The sequence below is a fragment of the Microcebus murinus genome, chromosome 20, assembly GCF_040939455.1.
Source record: "Microcebus murinus isolate Inina chromosome 20, M.murinus_Inina_mat1.0, whole genome shotgun sequence".
In the NCBI taxonomy this organism is placed as follows: Eukaryota; Metazoa; Chordata; class Mammalia; order Primates; family Cheirogaleidae; genus Microcebus; species Microcebus murinus.
Window position 1 is genome coordinate 1488501 of NC_134123.1, and position 19971 is coordinate 1508471.

The 19971-nt window shown below is 63.3% G+C and overlaps 5 non-coding genes across 5 annotated transcripts; all 5 read right to left on the reverse strand.

Annotated features, from left to right (window-relative positions):
• Positions 1–3530: 3530 nt before the first annotated feature.
• LOC142863029 (5S ribosomal RNA) lies at positions 3531–3649 on the reverse strand. The gene has a single exon (XR_012913912.1). It is a non-coding gene; the product is annotated as a 5S ribosomal RNA (ribosomal RNA).
• Positions 3650–7424: 3775 nt separating this feature from the next.
• LOC142862715 (5S ribosomal RNA) lies at positions 7425–7543 on the reverse strand. The gene has a single exon (XR_012913813.1). It is a non-coding gene; the product is annotated as a 5S ribosomal RNA (ribosomal RNA).
• Positions 7544–11317: 3774 nt separating this feature from the next.
• LOC142862716 (5S ribosomal RNA) lies at positions 11318–11436 on the reverse strand. Its single transcript, XR_012913814.1, has one exon. It is a non-coding gene; the product is annotated as a 5S ribosomal RNA (ribosomal RNA).
• A 3777-nt stretch (positions 11437–15213) lies between these two features.
• LOC142862718 (5S ribosomal RNA) lies at positions 15214–15332 on the reverse strand. Its single transcript, XR_012913816.1, has one exon. It is a non-coding gene; the product is annotated as a 5S ribosomal RNA (ribosomal RNA).
• A 3774-nt stretch (positions 15333–19106) lies between these two features.
• LOC142862719 (5S ribosomal RNA) lies at positions 19107–19225 on the reverse strand. The gene has a single exon (XR_012913817.1). It is a non-coding gene; the product is annotated as a 5S ribosomal RNA (ribosomal RNA).
• Positions 19226–19971: the final 746 nt, after the last annotated feature.

A 19971-nucleotide genomic window follows, 5' to 3' on the forward strand; every position in this document is an offset into this window, starting at 1 on the left:
GCCTCCACGGCTGGACTCGCCAAGGTGGAGCCCTCCCAGCCCCCCTCGTCTCCTCGCCCGGCCTCCTTCACCTACCCGCTGCCCACCCCCAGCGCGTCGCTGCCGCTGACTGCGCACGCGCGGGACGCTCGCCCTTTGACCCCAGCCAGGGGCCGCCCTCCCCCACAACCCCTTTCAGCTGCGCCCCCCCCCTCGCCCTGTGGGTGGGCTGCCGCCTATTCCCCCGGGCCAGGGCTGGGGCACAGCCAGTGTATGGGGCGTCTCTCTCTGGGGATGTGTCCCATGGGTGGGGTGGGGTGGCGTGGTCTGGGGGGCGCTGAAGAAATCAGTCCCCTCCATCTCCTACCTCTGGAAAACGCCCAAGCCCGTGGAGAACTGCCGGCACCGCTTCGTGGGGGCCGGGACCCTCCTCCGTGTCCTCCTGTGGCCCAGTCCAACGGGCCTGGGCCTGGCCGGGGCTGCATTGGACCCCGACCACCCTGGCGTGTGGACTCGCTAAAAATCGGCCATTAGATATTGGATTCCAGCTTCCTGGAGGTCATTTCACTAATGAGTGCACCGGAAAGAGTTTCCTAATCCATCTGTGAGGGTGGCCACTGAAAGAGAATTTTAAAGCTGACAGAATAGGCGAGGGAAGGCATAGGAGATTTCCACACCCAGCAAGGAAGACTTTCCCGAAATGGAAGAAAGAAACGAGCAAACAGAGACACCGGTAGCCCGCCCGGAAAAGAGTCTGCCCCTGAGAGAAAGCACCCTGACCAGGTTCACCCGTGGGTGGGTGGCGAGCTAGCGGCATTCAGAAGAGCGAGGCCCGCAGTCTGTGCGGAAGACACCTGCGCTCGGGTGTGTGTGGCGGCGCGATTCACAAGCAGCTCTAGATGTTAAACCAAGGAGAAGCCAGGGAGTTCCCAACGCCCCAGGTGTCCTCAGCCCACGACTGGCTGCTGTGGGAATGCGAAGCCCGGCTCCTTGTCTCAGAGCGGGGTTCCCAGGAGGATCAGGCTGAAGCTGGGACTTGGCCTCAAAGTGTCCCCTCGCATGGCCACCCCCTTCCCCTTCCTGCTCCTCTACTCCTGGTGCCCCTCCATCCAGGGGCCAGACCTTAAAGAGTCACCGCAAGAGAATCCTGGTCCCAAAGGAGCCTTCTGGGGGACCGGTGCTGAGAGAGGTTGTGGGCATGGCCCGCTGGGGCTCTGCCCGACCCAGGGCTGAGAGATGCCACCTCCCAGCTCTGGGTCCCTGCAGGAAGTGTTGGCAAGCACAGGGCCGGTCCTCCAAAGGCCCAGGTGCAGGGAGCCCAGGCCAAGCAGCCTGTGGAAGAAGCCACTTGCCGTGCCACCCCGGGAACAGGACTGCAGGCCCCGGCCCTTCCCACCTCCTCCTCCTCCTCCTCCGCCCCGCACCCCCCCCCGACATGGCACAGGGCTCAGAGACACCTCAGACTCTTGCTACCCAAAGTGCAAAGGGCATCAGTTGCTCCTCCAAACCCCCCGCCCAGCAGACCGCGTTGTCCAGCCAGCCCCCGGGCCTCCCTGGGGTGCCCAGCACAAAAGTGCAGACACCCACCGGACCCTCAGTCTCAGTTTTCGGAGGTTTTTGCCACTCTAAGGACCCGCAGGCCAGCTGGGCCTTCGGGCAGGACAGAGAGCCCCGGAATCCGACGTGGAGAGCTGCGTGTACGTCCCCATCAGGAGGCGGTCCCCACCTCCGCGGCTCTCCCCTTGCGGGGAGCGGCAGCCCAGCCGGCAGCCGCAGGGCCTCAGGGAAGACACCAGGCTGGGCCCCCGCGGCACAGCGGGGGCACGTCCCCCGCACTCACGCGACTTAGGGACGGCTGCTGGAGACTGCTGCGGCCACCCTGCTGCCGGGTTTCTGGAGGGCTTCCTGGAAGCAGCGTCCACACCAAGCCCTTGGAAGGCCCAGGCGACGGAGGAGCCGGTCAGGCAGGGGCCGAGGACGGTGAGAGGCCGGGCGGGAAGGAGCGTGTCAGGCAGGGGCAGAGGACGGTGACCGGCCGGGCGGGGAGGAGCCGGTCAGGCGGGGGCCCAGGACAGTGACGGGCCTGGCCGGGGAGGAGTGCGTCAGGCAGGGGCAGAGGAGACGGGCTGGGTAAGGGTTAGGGTTACAGTTAGGGCACAATTCACAATCCCAAAGACGTGGAAGCGACCCGAGTGCCCATCCATCCAGGAGTGCATCAATAAAATGTGGCGCGTGGACACCACGGAGTGCCATTCGGCTGTGAGGAGCAGCGGTGAGAGGGCGCCTCTCGTGTTCTCCTGGCCAGAGCTGGAACCCGTTCCAGGAAGCCAAGTATCCCAAGAATGGACACACGAGCACCACGTGAGCGCGCTCACCAGCAAATTGGTACGAACGGATGGACGCCTAAGTGGACAGAGAGGAATCACCTTCATCGGGTGGGTGTCGGGCGGGTGGGGGGAGGGGAGGGGCATACACATCCATTAGGCATGGGGTGGGTGCGCACCGACTGGGGGATGGGCGCACTTGAAGCTCTGACCCGAGGGGGGAGGCTTGGAGAGGGCAAGGCACCCGACCTTAACATTGGTACCCCCACAATACGCTGGAACAACATGAGAGGTATATGAATAAGAACACAGGGGGGGCCGGGCGCGGTGGCTCACGCCTGTAATCCTAGCTCTCTGGGAGGCCGAGGCGGGCGGATTGCTCCAGGTCAGGAGTTCGAAACCAGCCTGAGCAAGAGCGAGACCCCGTCTCTACTAAAAATAGAAAGAAATTAATTGGCCAACTAATATATATAGAAAAACACAGCCGGGCGTGGTGGTGCATGTCTGTAGTCCCAACTACTCGGGAGGCTGAGGCAGCAGGATTGCTTGAGCCCGGAGATTGAGGTTGCTGTGAGCTAGGCTGACGCCATGGCACTCACTCTAGCCTGGGCAGCAAAACGAGACTCTGTCTCAAAAAAAAAAAAAAAAAAGGAACACAGGGGGGAGGGCGGCACGGGCAACACATGTCACCTGAATACTTGTACTCCCATCATCTGCTTGAAAAGAGAGAGAAAAGAAAATGCAATCCTAGAGGTAAGAGACACTTTTTAAAAATAATGAATCCGAAGAGAAAAGTAAAAGGAGGCCTGTGGAGCAGGTCTGGGTGTGACTCCGAATCCCCCAACATCAGGTGCCACCACCAAAGATTCCTGCGTGTAGCCCATAGAACCCCAAAAGCAACGGGACGAGTTCTGGTCACATACTCCCTCAAAATGACATCCTGGCCTTCTTCTGGAACTCCCTCCCCTCTCAGACTCTCAAGGTTTCCTCCAGCGTGTCGGTTCCCACAGAGCAGACCTTTGGTCTGAGACCTGACAGTCCAGATGCCACGCATGCTGCCGCGTGGCGGCGGTGTCGCGGCTTGGGACAAGAGGAGGCCCCACGGTGCGGGCTGGGGCGCCAGGCACCGCGGCGGGCGCTGAGGGTGGGGGTGACCCCCACCCCGGGCCGCCGCCGCGCTCCCAGAAAGGGGACAGAACAAGAGGCCAAAAAAAAAAAAAAAGAAGCAGCCTGTGGCACCGGGTATTCCCAGGCGGTCTCCCATCCAAGTACTAACCAGGCCCGACCCTGCTTAGCTTCCGAGACCAGACGAGATCGGGGGCGTTCAGGGTGGTGTGGCCCTAGACGGCGGCGGAGGGCGCCCCTGCCCCGCTCGAGAAGCCGAGCCTCTCTGGGCTTCCCCGCCGCCGCCTCCCGCCCCAGGCCCCGCGCCGGGCCGGGCCGGGCCGGTTGAGTTCGCCGGCGGGTCCCGCTGGCTCCCAGGGACGGGGGTGATGGGCGGGGCGGGGCGGGGCGGGGCGGGGTGGGGGGCTGTCTCTCTATACACACACACACACACTCACACTCACTCACACTCACACAAGATGCGCCTCCACGGCTGGACTCGCCAAGGTGGAGCCCTCCCAGCCCCCCTCGTCTCCTCGCCCGGCCTCCTTCACCTACCCGCTGCCCACCCCCAGCGCGTCGCTGCCGCTGACTGCGCACGCGCGGGACGCTCGCCCTTTGACCCCAGCCAGGGGCCGCCCTCCCCCACAACCCCTTTCAGCTGCGCCCCCCCCCTCGCCCTGTGGGTGGGCTGCCGCCTATTCCCCCGGGCCAGGGCTGGGGCACAGCCAGTGTATGGGGCGTCTCTCTCTGGGGATGTGTCCCATGGGTGGGGTGGGGTGGCGTGGTCTGGGGGGCGCTGAAGAAATCAGTCCCCTCCATCTCCTACCTCTGGAAAACGCCCAAGCCCGTGGAGAACTGCCGGCACCGCTTCGTGGGGGCCGGGACCCTCCTCCGTGTCCTCCTGTGGCCCAGTCCAACGGGCCTGGGCCTGGCCGGGGCTGCATTGGACCCCGACCACCCTGGCGTGTGGACTCGCTAAAAATCGGCCATTAGATATTGGATTCCAGCTTCCTGGAGGTCATTTCACTAATGAGTGCACCGGAAAGAGTTTCCTAATCCATCTGTGAGGGTGGCCACTGAAAGAGAATTTTAAAGCTGACAGAATAGGCGAGGGAAGGCATAGGAGATTTCCACACCCAGCAAGGAAGACTTTCCCGAAATGGAAGAAAGAAACGAGCAAACAGAGACACCGGTAGCCCGCCCGGAAAAGAGTCTGCCCCTGAGAGAAAGCACCCTGACCAGGTTCACCCGTGGGTGGGTGGCGAGCTAGCGGCATTCAGAAGAGCGAGGCCCGCAGTCTGTGCGGAAGACACCTGCGCTCGGGTGTGTGTGGCGGCGCGATTCACAAGCAGCTCTAGATGTTAAACCAAGGAGAAGCCAGGGAGTTCCCAACGCCCCAGGTGTCCTCAGCCCACGACTGGCTGCTGTGGGAATGCGAAGCCCGGCTCCTTGTCTCAGAGCGGGGTTCCCAGGAGGATCAGGCTGAAGCTGGGACTTGGCCTCAAAGTGTCCCCTCGCATGGCCACCCCCTTCCCCTTCCTGCTCCTCTACTCCTGGTGCCCCTCCATCCAGGGGCCAGACCTTAAAGAGTCACCGCAAGAGAATCCTGGTCCCAAAGGAGCCTTCTGGGGGACCGGTGCTGAGAGAGGTTGTGGGCATGGCCCGCTGGGGCTCTGCCCGACCCAGGGCTGAGAGATGCCACCTCCCAGCTCTGGGTCCCTGCAGGAAGTGTTGGCAAGCACAGGGCCGGTCCTCCAAAGGCCCAGGTGCAGGGAGCCCAGGCCAAGCAGCCTGTGGAAGAAGCCACTTGCCGTGCCACCCCGGGAACAGGACTGCAGGCCCCGGCCCTTCCCACCTCCTCCTCCTCCTCCTCCGCCCCGCACCCCCCCCCCGACATGGCACAGGGCTCAGAGACACCTCAGACTCTTGCTACCCAAAGTGCAAAGGGCATCAGTTGCTCCTCCAAACCCCCCGCCCAGCAGACCGCGTTGTCCAGCCAGCCCCCGGGCCTCCCTGGGGTGCCCAGCACAAAAGTGCAGACACCCACCGGACCCTCAGTCTCAGTTTTCGGAGGTTTTTGCCACTCTAAGGACCCGCAGGCCAGCTGGGCCTTCGGGCAGGACAGAGAGCCCCGGAATCCGACGTGGAGAGCTGCGTGTACGTCCCCATCAGGAGGCGGTCCCCACCTCCGCGGCTCTCCCCTTGCGGGGAGCGGCAGCCCAGCCGGCAGCCGCAGGGCCTCAGGGAAGACACCAGGCTGGGCCCCCGCGGCACAGCGGGGGCACGTCCCCCGCACTCACGCGACTTAGGGACGGCTGCTGGAGACTGCTGCGGCCACCCTGCTGCCGGGTTTCTGGAGGGCTTCCTGGAAGCAGCGTCCACACCAAGCCCTTGGAAGGCCCAGGCGACGGAGGAGCCGGTCAGGCAGGGGCCGAGGACGGTGAGAGGCCGGGCGGGCGGGAAGGAGCATGTCAGGCAGGGGCAGAGGACGGTGACCGGCCGGGCGGGGAGGAGCCGGTCAGGCGGGGGCCCAGGACAGTGACGGGCCTGGCCGGGGAGGAGTGCGTCAGGCAGGGGCAGAGGAGACGGGCTGGGTAAGGGTTAGGGTTACAGTTAGGGCACAATTCACAATCCCAAAGACGTGGAAGCGACCCGAGTGCCCATCCATCCAGGAGTGCATCAATAAAATGTGGCGCGTGGACACCACGGAGTGCCATTCGGCTGTGAGGAGCAGCGGTGAGAGGGCGCCTCTCGTGTTCTCCTGGCCAGAGCTGGAACCCGTTCCAGGAAGCCAAGTATCCCAAGAATGGACACACGAGCACCACGTGCGCGCGCTCACCAGCAAATTGGTACGAACGGATGGACGCCTAAGTGGACAGAGAGGAATCACCTTCATCGGGTGGGTGTCGGGCGGGTGGGGGGAGGGGAGGGGCATACACATCCATTAGGCATGGGGTGGGTGCGCACCGACTGGGGGATGGGCGCACTTGAAGCTCTGACCCGAGGGGGGAGGCTTGGAGAGGGCAAGGCACCCGACCTTAACATTGGTACCCCCACAATACGCTGGAACAACATGAGAGGTATATGAATAAGAACACAGGGGGGGCCGGGCGCGGTGGCTCACGCCTGTAATCCTAGCTCTCTGGGAGGCCGAGGCGGGCGGATTGCTCCAGGTCAGGAGTTCGAAACCAGCCTGAGCAAGAGCGAGACCCCGTCTCTACTAAAAATAGAAAGAAATTAATTGGCCAACTAATATATATAGAAAAACACAGCCGGGCGTGGTGGTGCATGTCTGTAGTCCCAACTACTCGGGAGGCTGAGGCAGCAGGATTGCTTGAGCCCGGAGATTGAGGTTGCTGTGAGCTAGGCTGACGCCATGGCACTCACTCTAGCCTGGGCAGCAAAACGAGACTCTGTCTCAAAAAAAAAAAAAAAAAGGAACACAGGGGGGAGGGCGGCACGGGCAACACATGTCACCTGAATACTTGTACTCCCATCATCTGCTTGAAAAGAGAGAGAAAAGAAAATGCAATCCTAGAGGTAAGAGACACTTTTTAAAAATAATGAATCCGAAGAGAAAAGTAAAAGGAGGCCTGTGGAGCAGGTCTGGGTGTGACTCCGGATCCCCCAACATCAGGTGCCACCACCAAAGATTCCTGCGTGTAGCCCATAGAACCCCAAAAGCAACGGGACGAGTTCTGGTCACATACTCCCTCAAAATGACATCCTGGCCTTCTTCTGGAACTCCCTCCCCTCTCAGACTCTCAAGGTTTCCTCCAGCGTGTCGGTTCCCACAGAGCAGACCTTTGGTCTGAGACCTGACAGTCCAGATGCCACGCATGCTGCCGCGTGGCGGCGGTGTCGCGGCTTGGGACAAGAGGAGGCCCCACGGTGCGGGCTGGGGCGCCAGGCACCGCGGCGGGCGCTGAGGGTGGGGGTGACCCCCACCCCGGGCCGCCGCCGCGCTCCCAGAAAGGGGACAGAACAAGAGGCCAAAAAAAAAAAAAAAGAAGCAGCCTGTGGCACCCGGTATTCCCAGGCGGTCTCCCATCCAAGTACTAACCAGGCCCGACCCTGCTTAGCTTCCGAGACCAGACGAGATCGGGGGCGTTCAGGGTGGTGTGGCCCTAGACGGCGGCGGAGGGCGCCCCTGCCCCGCTCGAGAAGCCGAGCCTCTCTGGGCTTCCCCGCCGCCGCCTCCCGCCCCAGGCCCCGCGCCGGGCCGGGCCGGGCCGGTTGAGTTCGCCGGCCGGGTCCCGCTGGCTCCCAGGGACGGGGGTGATGGGCGGGGCGGGGCGGGGCGGGGCGGGGTGGGGGGCTGTCTCTCTATACACACACACACACACTCACACTCACTCACACTCACACAAGATGCGCCTCCACGGCTGGACTCGCCAAGGTGGAGCCCTCCCAGCCCCCCTCGTCTCCTCGCCCGGCCTCCTTCACCTACCCGCTGCCCACCCCCAGCGCGTCGCTGCCGCTGACTGCGCACGCGCGGGACGCTCGCCCTTTGACCCCAGCCAGGGGCCGCCCTCCCCCACAACCCCTTTCAGCTGCGCCCCCCCCCTCGCCCTGTGGGTGGGCTGCCGCCTATTCCCCCGAGCCAGGGCTGGGGCACAGCCAGTGTATGGGGCGTCTCTCTCTGGGGATGTGTCCCATGGGTGGGGTGGGGTGGCGTGGTCTGGGGGGCGCTGAAGAAATCAGTCCCCTCCATCTCCTACCTCTGGAAAACGCCCAAGCCCGTGGAGAACTGCCGGCACCGCTTCGTGGGGGCCGGGACCCTCCTCCGTGTCCTCCTGTGGCCCAGTCCAACGGGCCTGGGCCTGGCCGGGGCTGCATTGGACCCCGACCACCCTGGCGTGTGGACTCGCTAAAAATCGGCCATTAGATATTGGATTCCAGCTTCCTGGAGGTCATTTCACTAATGAGTGCACCGGAAAGAGTTTCCTAATCCATCTGTGAGGGTGGCAACTGAAAGAGAATTTTAAAGCTGACAGAATAGGCGAGGGAAGGCATAGGAGATTTCCACACCCAGCAAGGAAGACTTTCCCGAAATGGAAGAAAGAAACGAGCAAACAGAGACACCGGTAGCCCGCCCGGAAAAGAGTCTGCCCCTGAGAGAAAGCACCCTGACCAGGTTCACCCGTGGGTGGGTGGCGAGCTAGCGGCATTCAGAAGAGCGAGGCCCACAGTCTGTGCGGAAGACACCTGCGCTCGGGTGTGTGTGGCGGCGCGATTCACAAGCAGCTCTAGATGTTAAACCAAGGAGAAGCCAGGGAGTTCCCAACGCCCCAGGTGTCCTCAGCCCACGACTGGCTGCTGTGGGAATGCGAAGCCCGGCTCCTTGTCTCAGAGCGGGGTTCCCAGGAGGATCAGGCTGAAGCTGGGACTTGGCCTCAAAGTGTCCCCTCGCATGGCCACCCCCTTCCCCTTCCTGCTCCTCTACTCCTGGTGCCCCTCCATCCAGGGGCCAGACCTTAAAGAGTCACCGCAAGAGAATCCTGGTCCCAAAGGAGCCTTCTGGGGGACCGGTGCTGAGAGAGGTTGTGGGCATGGCCCGCTGGGGCTCTGCCCGACCCAGGGCTGAGAGATGCCACCTCCCAGCTCTGGGTCCCTGCAGGAAGTGTTGGCAAGCACAGGGCCGGTCCTCCAAAGGCCCAGGTGCAGGGAGCCCAGGCCAAGCAGCCTGTGGAAGAAGCCACTTGCCGTGCCACCCCGGGAACAGGACTGCAGGCCCCGGCCCTTCCCACCTCCTCCTCCTCCTCCTCCGCCCCGCACCCCCCCCCCCGACATGGCACAGGGCTCAGAGACACCTCAGACTCTTGCTACCCAAAGTGCAAAGGGCATCAGTTGCTCCTCCAAACCCCCCGCCCAGCAGACCGCGTTGTCCAGCCAGCCCCCGGGCCTCCCTGGGGTGCCCAGCACAAAAGTGCAGACACCCACCGGACCCTCAGTCTCAGTTTTCGGAGGTTTTTGCCACTCTAAGGACCCGCAGGCCAGCTGGGCCTTCGGGCAGGACAGAGAGCCCCGGAATCCGACGTGGAGAGCTGCGTGTACGTCCCCATCAGGAGGCGGTCCCCACCTCCGCGGCTCTCCCCTTGCGGGGAGCGGCAGCCCAGCCGGCAGCCGCAGGGCCTCAGGGAAGACACCAGGCTGGGCCCCCGCGGCACAGCGGGGGCACGTCCCCCGCACTCACGCGACTTAGGGACGGCTGCTGGAGACTGCTGCGGCCACCCTGCTGCCGGGTTTCTGGAGGGCTTCCTGGAAGCAGCGTCCACACCAAGCCCTTGGAAGGCCCAGGCGACGGAGGAGCCGGTCAGGCAGGGGCCGAGGACGGTGAGAGGCCGGGCGGGAAGGAGCGTGTCAGGCAGGGGCAGAGGACGGTGACCGGCCGGGCGGGGAGGAGCCGGTCAGGCGGGGGCCCAGGACAGTGACGGGCCTGGCCGGGGAGGAGTGCGTCAGGCAGGGGCAGAGGAGACGGGCTGGGTAAGGGTTAGGGTTACAGTTAGGGCACAATTCACAATCCCAAAGACGTGGAAGCGACCCGAGTGCCCATCCATCCAGGAGTGCATCAATAAAATGTGGCGCGTGGACACCACGGAGTGCCATTCGGCTGTGAGGAGCAGCGGTGAGAGGGCGCCTCTCGTGTTCTCCTGGCCAGAGCTGGAACCCGTTCCAGGAAGCCAAGTATCCCAAGAATGGACACACGAGCACCACGTGCGCGCGCTCACCAGCAAATTGGTACGAACGGATGGACGCCTAAGTGGACAGAGAGGAATCACCTTCATCGGGTGGGTGTCGGGCGGGTGGGGGGAGGGGAGGGGCATACACATCCATTAGGCATGGGGTGGGTGCGCACCGACTGGGGGATGGGCGCACTTGAAGCTCTGACCCGAGGGGGGAGGCTTGGAGAGGGCAAGGCACCCGACCTTAACATTGGTACCCCCACAATACGCTGGAACAACATGAGAGGTATATGAATAAGAACACAGGGGGGGCCGGGCGCGGTGGCTCACGCCTGTAATCCTAGCTCTCTGGGAGGCCGAGGCGGGCGGATTGCTCCAGGTCAGGAGTTCGAAACCAGCCTGAGCAAGAGCGAGACCCCGTCTCTACTAAAAATAGAAAGAAATTAATTGGCCAACTAATATATATAGAAAAACACAGCCGGGCGTGGTGGTGCATGTCTGTAGTCCCAACTACTCGGGAGGCTGAGGCAGCAGGATTGCTTGAGCCCGGAGATTGAGGTTGCTGTGAGCTAGGCTGACGCCATGGCACTCACTCTAGCCTGGGCAGCAAAACGAGACTCTGTCTCAAAAAAAAAAAAAAAAAAGGAACACAGGGGGGAGGGCGGCACGGGCAACACATGTCACCTGAATACTTGTACTCCCATCATCTGCTTGAAAAGAGAGAGAAAAGAAAATGCAATCCTAGAGGTAAGAGACACTTTTTAAAAATAATGAATCCGAAGAGAAAAGTAAAAGGAGGCCTGTGGAGCAGGTCTGGGTGTGACTCCGGATCCCCCAACATCAGGTGCCACCACCAAAGATTCCTGCGTGTAGCCCATAGAACCCCAAAAGCAACGGGACGAGTTCTGGTCACATACTCCCTCAAAATGACATCCTGGCCTTCTTCTGGAACTCCCTCCCCTCTCAGACTCTCAAGGTTTCCTCCAGCGTGTCGGTTCCCACAGAGCAGACCTTTGGTCTGAGACCTGACAGTCCAGATGCCACGCATGCTGCCGCGTGGCGGCGGTGTCGCGGCTTGGGACAAGAGGAGGCCCCACGGTGCGGGCTGGGGCGCCAGGCACCGCGGCGGGCGCTGAGGGTGGGGGTGACCCCCACCCCGGGCCGCCGCCGCGCTCCCAGAAAGGGGACAGAACAAGAGGCCAAAAAAAAAAAAAAAGAAGCAGCCTGTGGCACCCGGTATTCCCAGGCGGTCTCCCATCCAAGTACTAACCAGGCCCGACCCTGCTTAGCTTCCGAGACCAGACGAGATCGGGGGCGTTCAGGGTGGTGTGGCCCTAGACGGCGGCGGAGGGCGCCCCTGCCCCGCTCGAGAAGCCGAGCCTCTCTGGGCTTCCCCGCCGCCGCCTCCCGCCCCAGGCCCCGCGCCGGGCCGGGCCGGGCCGGTTGAGTTCGCCGGCCGGGTCCCGCTGGCTCCCAGGGACGGGGGTGATGGGCGGGGCGGGGCGGGGCGGGGCGGGGTGGGGGGCTGTCTCTCTATACACACACACACACACTCACACTCACTCACACTCACACAAGATGCGCCTCCACGGCTGGACTCGCCAAGGTGGAGCCCTCCCAGCCCCCCTCGTCTCCTCGCCCGGCCTCCTTCACCTACCCGCTGCCCACCCCCAGCGCGTCGCTGCCGCTGACTGCGCACGCGCGGGACGCTCGCCCTTTGACCCCAGCCAGGGGCCGCCCTCCCCCACAACCCCTTTCAGCTGCGCCCCCCCCCTCGCCCTGTGGGTGGGCTGCCGCCTATTCCCCCGAGCCAGGGCTGGGGCACAGCCAGTGTATGGGGCGTCTCTCTCTGGGGATGTGTCCCATGGGTGGGGTGGGGTGGCGTGGTCTGGGGGGCGCTGAAGAAATCAGTCCCCTCCATCTCCTACCTCTGGAAAACGCCCAAGCCCGTGGAGAACTGCCGGCACCGCTTCGTGGGGGCCGGGACCCTCCTCCGTGTCCTCCTGTGGCCCAGTCCAACGGGCCTGGGCCTGGCCGGGGCTGCATTGGACCCCGACCACCCTGGCGTGTGGACTCGCTAAAAATCGGCCATTAGATATTGGATTCCAGCTTCCTGGAGGTCATTTCACTAATGAGTGCACCGGAAAGAGTTTCCTAATCCATCTGTGAGGGTGGCAACTGAAAGAGAATTTTAAAGCTGACAGAATAGGCGAGGGAAGGCATAGGAGATTTCCACACCCAGCAAGGAAGACTTTCCCGAAATGGAAGAAAGAAACGAGCAAACAGAGACACCGGTAGCCCGCCCGGAAAAGAGTCTGCCCCTGAGAGAAAGCACCCTGACCAGGTTCACCCGTGGGTGGGTGGCGAGCTAGCGGCATTCAGAAGAGCGAGGCCCACAGTCTGTGCGGAAGACACCTGCGCTCGGGTGTGTGTGGCGGCGCGATTCACAAGCAGCTCTAGATGTTAAACCAAGGAGAAGCCAGGGAGTTCCCAACGCCCCAGGTGTCCTCAGCCCACGACTGGCTGCTGTGGGAATGCGAAGCCCGGCTCCTTGTCTCAGAGCGGGGTTCCCAGGAGGATCAGGCTGAAGCTGGGACTTGGCCTCAAAGTGTCCCCTCGCATGGCCACCCCCTTCCCCTTCCTGCTCCTCTACTCCTGGTGCCCCTCCATCCAGGGGCCAGACCTTAAAGAGTCACCGCAAGAGAATCCTGGTCCCAAAGGAGCCTTCTGGGGGACCGGTGCTGAGAGAGGTTGTGGGCATGGCCCGCTGGGGCTCTGCCCGACCCAGGGCTGAGAGATGCCACCTCCCAGCTCTGGGTCCCTGCAGGAAGTGTTGGCAAGCACAGGGCCGGTCCTCCAAAGGCCCAGGTGCAGGGAGCCCAGGCCAAGCAGCCTGTGGAAGAAGCCACTTGCCGTGCCACCCCGGGAACAGGACTGCAGGCCCCGGCCCTTCCCACCTCCTCCTCCTCCTCCTCCGCCCCGCACCCCCCCCCCGACATGGCACAGGGCTCAGAGACACCTCAGACTCTTGCTACCCAAAGTGCAAAGGGCATCAGTTGCTCCTCCAAACCCCCCGCCCAGCAGACCGCGTTGTCCAGCCAGCCCCCGGGCCTCCCTGGGGTGCCCAGCACAAAAGTGCAGACACCCACCGGACCCTCAGTCTCAGTTTTCGGAGGTTTTTGCCACTCTAAGGACCCGCAGGCCAGCTGGGCCTTCGGGCAGGACAGAGAGCCCCGGAATCCGACGTGGAGAGCTGCGTGTACGTCCCCATCAGGAGGCGGTCCCCACCTCCGCGGCTCTCCCCTTGCGGGGAGCGGCAGCCCAGCCGGCAGCCGCAGGGCCTCAGGGAAGACACCAGGCTGGGCCCCCGCGGCACAGCGGGGGCACGTCCCCCGCACTCACGCGACTTAGGGACGGCTGCTGGAGACTGCTGCGGCCACCCTGCTGCCGGGTTTCTGGAGGGCTTCCTGGAAGCAGCGTCCACACCAAGCCCTTGGAAGGCCCAGGCGACGGAGGAGCCGGTCAGGCAGGGGCCGAGGACGGTGAGAGGCCGGGCGGGCGGGAAGGAGCATGTCAGGCAGGGGCAGAGGACGGTGACCGGCCGGGCGGGGAGGAGCCGGTCAGGCGGGGGCCCAGGACAGTGACGGGCCTGGCCGGGGAGGAGTGCGTCAGGCAGGGGCAGAGGAGACGGGCTGGGTAAGGGTTAGGGTTACAGTTAGGGCACAATTCACAATCCCAAAGACGTGGAAGCGACCCGAGTGCCCATCCATCCAGGAGTGCATCAATAAAATGTGGCGCGTGGACACCACGGAGTGCCATTCGGCTGTGAGGAGCAGCGGTGAGAGGGCGCCTCTCGTGTTCTCCTGGCCAGAGCTGGAACCCGTTCCAGGAAGCCAAGTATCCCAAGAATGGACACACGAGCACCACGTGCGCGCGCTCACCAGCAAATTGGTACGAACGGATGGACGCCTAAGTGGACAGAGAGGAATCACCTTCATCGGGTGGGTGTCGGGCGGGTGGGGGGAGGGGAGGGGCATACACATCCATTAGGCATGGGGTGGGTGCGCACCGACTGGGGGATGGGCGCACTTGAAGCTCTGACCCGAGGGGGGAGGCTTGGAGAGGGCAAGGCACCCGACCTTAACATTGGTACCCCCACAATACGCTGGAACAACATGAGAGGTATATGAATAAGAACACAGGGGGGGCCGGGCGCGGTGGCTCACGCCTGTAATCCTAGCTCTCTGGGAGGCCGAGGCGGGCGGATTGCTCCAGGTCAGGAGTTCGAAACCAGCCTGAGCAAGAGCGAGACCCCGTCTCTACTAAAAATAGAAAGAAATTAATTGGCCAACTAATATATATAGAAAAACACAGCCGGGCGTGGTGGTGCATGTCTGTAGTCCCAACTACTCGGGAGGCTGAGGCAGCAGGATTGCTTGAGCCCGGAGATTGAGGTTGCTGTGAGCTAGGCTGACGCCATGGCACTCACTCTAGCCTGGGCAGCAAAACGAGACTCTGTCTCAAAAAAAAAAAAAAAAAAGGAACACAGGGGGGAGGGCGGCACGGGCAACACATGTCACCTGAATACTTGTACTCCCATCATCTGCTTGAAAAGAGAGAGAAAAGAAAATGCAATCCTAGAGGTAAGAGACACTTTTTAAAAATAATGAATCCGAAGAGAAAAGTAAAAGGAGGCCTGTGGAGCAGGTCTGGGTGTGACTCCGGATCCCCCAACATCAGGTGCCACCACCAAAGATTCCTGCGTGTAGCCCATAGAACCCCAAAAGCAACGGGACGAGTTCTGGTCACATACTCCCTCAAAATGACATCCTGGCCTTCTTCTGGAACTCCCTCCCCTCTCAGACTCTCAAGGTTTCCTCCAGCGTGTCGGTTCCCACAGAGCAGACCTTTGGTCTGAGACCTGACAGTCCAGATGCCACGCATGCTGCCGCGTGGCGGCGGTGTCGCGGCTTGGGACAAGAGGAGGCCCCACGGTGCGGGCTGGGGCGCCAGGCACCGCGGCGGGCGCTGAGGGTGGGGGTGACCCCCACCCCGGGCCGCCGCCGCGCTCCCAGAAAGGGGACAGAACAAGAGGCCAAAAAAAAAAAAAAAGAAGCAGCCTGTGGCACCCGGTATTCCCAGGCGGTCTCCCATCCAAGTACTAACCAGGCCCGACCCTGCTTAGCTTCCGAGACCAGACGAGATCGGGGGCGTTCAGGGTGGTGTGGCCCTAGACGGCGGCGGAGGGCGCCCCTGCCCCGCTCGAGAAGCCGAGCCTCTCTGGGCTTCCCCGCCGCCGCCTCCCGCCCCAGGCCCCGCGCCGGGCCGGGCCGGGCCGGTTGAGTTCGCCGGCCGGGTCCCGCTGGCTCCCAGGGACGGGGGTGATGGGCGGGGCGGGGCGGGGCGGGGCGGGGTGGGGGGCTGTCTCTCTATACACACACACACACACTCACACTCACTCACACTCACACAAGATGCGCCTCCACGGCTGGACTCGCCAAGGTGGAGCCCTCCCAGCCCCCCTCGTCTCCTCGCCCGGCCTCCTTCACCTACCCGCTGCCCACCCCCAGCGCGTCGCTGCCGCTGACTGCGCACGCGCGGGACGCTCGCCCTTTGACCCCAGCCAGGGGCCGCCCTCCCCCACAACCCCTTTCAGCTGCGCCCCCCCCCTCGCCCTGTGGGTGGGCTGCCGCCTATTCCCCCGAGCCAGGGCTGGGGCACAGCCAGTGTATGGGGCGTCTCTCTCTGGGGATGTGTCCCATGGGTGGGGTGGGGTGGCGTGGTCTGGGGGGCGCTGAAGAAATCAGTCCCCTCCATCTCCTACCTCTGGAAAACGCCCAAGCCCGTGGAGAACTGCCGGCACCGCTTCGTGGGGGCCGGGACCCTCCTCCGTGTCCTCCTGTGGCCCAGTCCAACGGGCCTGGGCCTGGCCGGGGCTGCATTGGACCCCGACCACCCTGGCGTGTGGACTCGCTAAAAATCGGCCATTAGATATTGGATTCCAGCTTCCTGGAGGTCATTTCACTAATGAGTGCACCGGAAAGAGTTTCCTAATCCATCTGTGAGGGTGGCAACTGAAAGAGAATTTTAAAGCTGACAGAATAGGCGAGGGAAGGCATAGGAGATTTCCACACCCAGCAAGGAAGACTTTCCCGAAATGGAAGAAAGAAACGAGCAAACAGAGACACCGGTAGCCCGCCCGGAAAAGAGTCTGCCCCTGAGAGAAAGCACCCTGACCAGGTTCACCCGTGGGTGGGTGGCGAGCTAGCGGCATTCAGAAGAGCGAGGCCCGCAGTCTGTGCGGAAGACACCTGCGCTCGGGTGTGTGTGGCGGCGCGATTCACAAGCAGCTCTAGATGTTAAACCAAGGAGAAGCCAGGGAGTTCCCAACGCCCCAGGTGTCCTCAGCCCACGACTGGCTGCTGTGGGAATGCGAAGCCCGGCTCCTTGTCTCAGAGCGGGGTTCCCAGGAGGATCAGGCTGAAGCTGGGACTTGGCCTCAAAGTGTCCCCTCGCATGGCCACCCCCTTCCCCTTCCTGCTCCTCTACTCCTGGTGCCCCTCCATCCAGGGGCCAGACCTTAAAGAGTCACCGCAAGAGAATCCTGGTCCCAAAGGAGCCTTCTGGGGGACCGGTGCTGAGAGAGGTTGTGGGCATGGCCCGCTGGGGCTCTGCCCGACCCAGGGCTGAGAGATGCCACCTCCCAGCTCTGGGTCCCTGCAGGAAGTGTTGGCAAGCACAGGGCCGGTCCTCCAAAGGCCCAGGTGCAGGGAGCCCAGGCCAAGCAGCCTGTGGAAGAAGCCACTTGCCGTGCCACCCCGGGAACAGGACTGCAGGCCCCGGCCCTTCCCACCTCCTCCTCCTCCTCCTCCGCCCCGCACCCCCCCCCCCGACATGGCACAGGGCTCAGAGACACCTCAGACTCTTGCTACCCAAAGTGCAAAGGGCATCAGTTGCTCCTCCAAACCCCCCGCCCAGCAGACCGCGTTGTCCAGCCAGCCCCCGGGCCTCCCTGGGGTGCCCAGCACAAAAGTGCAGACACCCACCGGACCCTCAGTCTCAGTTTTCGGAGGTTTTTGCCACTCTAAGGACCCGCAGGCCAGCTGGGCCTTCGGGCAGGACAGAGAGCCCCGGAATCCGACGTGGAGAGCTGCGTGTACGTCCCCATCAGGAGGCGGTCCCCACCTCCGCGGCTCTCCCCTTGCGGGGAGCGGCAGCCCAGCCGGCAGCCGCAGGGCCTCAGGGAAGACACCAGGCTGGGCCCCCGCGGCACAGCGGGGGCACGTCCCCCGCACTCACGCGACTTAGGGACGGCTGCTGGAGACTGCTGCGGCCACCCTGCTGCCGGGTTTCTGGAGGGCTTCCTGGAAGCAGCGTCCACACCAAGCCCTTGGAAGGCCCAGGCGACGGAGGAGCCGGTCAGGCAGGGGCCGAGGACGGTGAGAGGCCGGGCGGGAAGGAGCGTGTCAGGCAGGGGCAGAGGACGGTGACCGGCCGGGCGGGGAGGAGCCGGTCAGGCGGGGGCCCAGGACAGTGACGGGCCTGGCCGGGGAGGAGTGCGTCAGGCAGGGGCAGAGGAGACGGGCTGGGTAAGGGTTAGGGTTACAGTTAGGGCACAATTCACAATCCCAAAGACGTGGAAGCGACCCGAGTGCCCATCCATCCAGGAGTGCATCAATAAAATGTGGCGCGTGGACACCACGGAGTGCCATTCGGCTGTGAGGAGCAGCGGTGAGAGGGCGCCTCTCGTGTTCTCCTGGCCAGAGCTGGAACCCGTTCCAGGAAGCCAAGTATCCCAAGAATGGACACACGAGCACCACGTGAGCGCGCTCACCAGCAAATTGGTACGAACGGATGGACGCCTAAGTGGACAGAGAGGAATCACCTTCATCGGGTGGGTGTCGGGCGGGTGGGGGGAGGGGAGGGGCATACACATCCATTAGGCATGGGGTGGGTGCGCACCGACTGGGGGATGGGCGCACTTGAAGCTCTGACCCGAGGGGGGAGGCTTGGAGAGGGCAAGGCACCCGACCTTAACATTGGTACCCCCACAATACGCTGGAACAACATGAGAGGTATATGAATAAGAACACAGGGGGGGCCGGGCGCGGTGGCTCACGCCTGTAATCCTAGCTCTCTGGGAGGCCGAGGCGGGCGGATTGCTCCAGGTCAGGAGTTCGAAACCAGCCTGAGCAAGAGCGAGACCCCGTCTCTACTAAAAATAGAAAGAAATTAATTGGCCAACTAATATATATAGAAAAACACAGCCGGGCGTGGTGGTGCATGTCTGTAGTCCCAACTACTCGGGAGGCTGAGGCAGCAGGATTGCTTGAGCCCGGAGATTGAGGTTGCTGTGAGCTAGGCTGACGCCATGGCACTCACTCTAGCCTGGGCAGCAAAACGAGACTCTGTCTCAAAAAAAAAAAAAAAAAAGGAACACAGGGGGGAGGGCGGCACGGGCAACACATGTCACCTGAATACTTGTACTCCCATCATCTGCTTGAAAAGAGAGAGAAAAGAAAATGCAATCCTAGAGGTAAGAGACACTTTTTAAAAATAATGAATCCGAAGAGAAAAGTAAAAGGAGGCCTGTGGAGCAGGTCTGGGTGTGACTCCGGATCCCCCAACATCAGGTGCCACCACCAAAGATTCCTGCGTGTAGCCCATAGAACCCCAAAAGCAACGGGACGAGTTCTGGTCACATACTCCCTCAAAATGACATCCTGGCCTTCTTCTGGAACTCCCTCCCCTCTCAGACTCTCAAGGTTTCCTCCAGCGTGTCGGTTCCCACAGAGCAGACCTTTGGTCTGAGACCTGACAGTCCAGATGCCACGCATGCTGCCGCGTGGCGGCGGTGTCGCGGCTTGGGACAAGAGGAGGCCCCACGGTGCGGGCTGGGGCGCCAGGCACCGCGGCGGGCGCTGAGGGTGGGGGTGACCCCCACCCCGGGCCGCCGCCGCGCTCCCAGAAAGGGGACAGAACAAGAGGCCAAAAAAAAAAAAAAAGAAGCAGCCTGTGGCACCCGGTATTCCCAGGCGGTCTCCCATCCAAGTACTAACCAGGCCCGACCCTGCTTAGCTTCCGAGACCAGACGAGATCGGGGGCGTTCAGGGTGGTGTGGCCCTAGACGGCGGCGGAGGGCGCCCCTGCCCCGCTCGAGAAGCCGAGCCTCTCTGGGCTTCCCCGCCGCCGCCTCCCGCCCCAGGCCCCGCGCCGGGCCGGGCCGGGCCGGTTGAGTTCGCCGGCCGGGTCCCGCTGGCTCCCAGGGACGGGGGTGATGGGCGGGGCGGGGCGGGGCGGGGCGGGGTGGGGGGCTGTCTCTCTATACACACACACACACACTCACACTCACTCACACTCACACAAGATGCGCCTCCACGGCTGGACTCGCCAAGGTGGAGCCCTCCCAGCCCCCCTCGTCTCCTCGCCCGGCCTCCTTCACCTACCCGCTGCCCACCCCCAGCGCGTCGCTGCCGCTGACTGCGCACGCGCGGGACGCTCGCCCTTTGACCCCAGCCAGGGGCCGCCCTCCCCCACAACCCCTTTCAGCTGCGCCCCCCCCCTCGCCCTGTGGGTGGGCTGCCGCCTATTCCCCCGAGCCAGGGCTGGGGCACAGCCAGTGTATGGGGCGTCTCTCTCTGGGGATGTGTCCCATGGGTGGGGTGGGGTGGCGTGGTCTGGGGGGCGCTGAAGAAATCAGTCCCCTCCATCTCCTACCTCTGGAAAACGCCCAAGCCCGTGGAGAACTGCCGGCACCGCTTCGTGGGGGCCGGGACCCTCCTCCGTGTCCTCCTGTGGCCCAGTCCAACGGGCCTGGGCCTGGCCGGGGCTGCATTGGACCCCGACCACCCTGGCGTGTGGACTCGCTAAAAATC